Source organism: Pinus tabuliformis, chromosome 1_1 (assembly GCF_031772625.1).
Source record: "Pinus tabuliformis cultivar Carrire ecotype Pingquan chromosome 1_1, CPIR1, whole genome shotgun sequence".
In the NCBI taxonomy this organism is placed as follows: domain Eukaryota; kingdom Viridiplantae; phylum Streptophyta; class Pinopsida; order Pinales; family Pinaceae; genus Pinus; species Pinus tabuliformis.
Window position 1 is genome coordinate 922,369,412 of NC_142297.1, and position 2,383 is coordinate 922,371,794.

Sequence of the window (2,383 nt, forward strand, 5' to 3'; positions counted from 1 at the left end):
AAAGATCAAGATGATAGGGGTATCTGAGGTCAAGGAGAAAAAAAAAGAGAAGAGAAAAGAAAAATGATAATCTGTGCTGAGATGTCAGGCAGAGTTCGTTCTATAGCTATGTCTGGTAGCAACATCTGGTTTCTTGGGTATTTACTCAAGAAAGATCAAGTTGATAGGGGTATCTGAGATAAAAAAGAGAAGACAAGAGAAAAATGATAATCTGTGCTGAGATGTGAGGCAAAGTCTACGTCTGGTGGCAACGTGTGGTCAACATAGGTTTGGTAGGTACGAGAAAAATGATAATCTGTGTTGAGATGTGAGGCAAAGTCTACGTCTAGTGGCAACGTGTGGTCTACATAGGTCTGGTAGGTACGTCTGGTGTGGACCAGATAGTTGTGAGACAATTAAGATCTCATATTAGAAAAAGAAGAAAGGGTTCCTAAGATGTGAGACAATTAAGATCTCATATTAGAAAAGGAAGAAAGGGTTCTTGTGTACAGGAAAAACTCAGGGGAAGACTACAGGAAGTAGTAGTCTTAAGGTTGGAAGGTAAAATATCGAGCAACAAGGTTTATTTACAAGCTAAGTCTGGAAAGCTTAGACCAAATAAGTGAAATTTCCTTAAAGTAATCAGAATTATGCTATGCTTTGTTACATAAATATATGTGTAGGTCATTGTATTAGAATGTGGAAATTAATGGATTAATGGAAATAACGTATAAACTGGTAAAAGAATTTACCATCGAGTAGTTCTTATTAAGAATATATGGTAGAACTGAATAAGTATATTTCAATATAGGAAATAATTTTAAAAAGTTCTTATTAAAGAACATATGGCAGAATTAAAGTAAGCATATTTTAATATTGGCAAATAGTTTTAAACTAGTATGATTCAATATCGAATCTAGCTGTCAGAGAATAAATATAAACTACAAAATATTCCTCTTTTGAAGAATAGAAGAATACTAAAACCCTTGCCAGACCCCGAGTAACAGGGACGAAGCAAAACAAGCATTAAAGTATAAACATATTGATTCAACATTCACGAAATAGAATAAAGGAAACAATAGATGTAATAAAAACAAGATATACAATACGTCACATGATTAAAGAATCTCATTATACTACCCTCACGGTTTGGGCAAATACCCTTTACCATGTCAATGCAATTAGTACGATAACTAAAGTTGCTAAACTGTATTAACAGGAAACGAAAGAACAAGGGAATGTTGAACATTTAAATAGCACGACGCATTACACAATCGTAATGAAAATTATAATATTAAGAAATGTAGGTTCTCAGAAAAACAACTACACAACTGGCTAACCAATAGTAGAATTGGATAGGCCAGATTGAAATCCCTCTAGCAAAATAAACAAAAAATATTTATTCGCTTAAAAGATAGTGGAAGAAGTTGTCGAAACTCATAACCTAAACAATAATCTTCATAGAGGAAACCCATCGTAAATTATGCCACCGCCTGTCACCCTTAAGGGCTGACTTGTCTAGTACTTTCTATAATTAAACAATTATGTATACACTGAACAGAGCCCTTTGAGAGCTAAAACCCCAAACTATAAGAAACCTTACGAAATGTAGTACCCAGAGGAGATTTAACACATTCCAAGAAATATCTCCCACCCGCGTACCACGCAATACATGAATACCTGTAAAACCCTCCACCCCAACTGGGAGGAGTAACCAGATTAAGAGGTGAAAGAAAAATGAACGATAAAAAAGAAGCTACATGCGAAAACAATTCAGTAATTACCTAGCTAAAACTTCTTATGCAAACCCTTGTCACAACAAAGTATCAAAACGAAGGCCACCACACCTGCCAAGAAGCCAAAGGCAGTTAGAGGTCATAGAAAGGCATCCACAGGAAAATAATACAGAGTAACAGTCAAGAACCATGAACATTACCCGATGAAGCGACTTCGGAGCAAACCCTCGATGCAAAAGAATGTCGAACCAGAGGTCGATACATTTGCCATAGAGGCCACAGACAGTCAAAAGCCATGATTCGACAACAACAAACCATTTTACAGTGCATTTCGAATGAAAGAATCCATGAGCACTTGAGTAAGGCAAAACCCTTCTGAGCTGTGGTCTCCAATTCCAGAAAGGGAAGAATGAAAAAGATGCATCAAGTTTGTCAAAGCATAGAAACCCGGGAAGGCATCTCCACCGTGTGATCCAAACAACAAAGGAGAGTCGGTGATCTGAAGCTAGTCCCGAGGACAATAATGGAGTGGTACTGCCATAAAGGCTCCAGCCAGGAAAGGTCTCCACCTAGGCCAAATTGACAGCCAAGTTATTAATGCATTGTGTGAGATCAGGTAGCAGTGATGTTAATGCTTAGAAGTCAGACAACTATAAGTCAGGTTTAAA

The 2,383-nt window shown here is 36.9% G+C and overlaps 1 long non-coding RNA gene across 1 annotated transcript; it reads right to left on the reverse strand.

The window, feature by feature from the left end:
• Positions 1 to 1,455: 1,455 nt before the first annotated feature.
• Positions 1,456 to 2,137, reverse strand: LOC149217437 (uncharacterized). The gene is made up of 3 exons (XR_016250677.1): positions 1,916 to 2,137; positions 1,764 to 1,826; positions 1,456 to 1,680 (listed from the first exon to the last, which is right to left on the reverse strand). It is a non-coding gene; the product is annotated as an uncharacterized LOC149217437 (long non-coding RNA).
• Between the last annotated feature and the right edge of the window lie 246 nt (positions 2,138 to 2,383).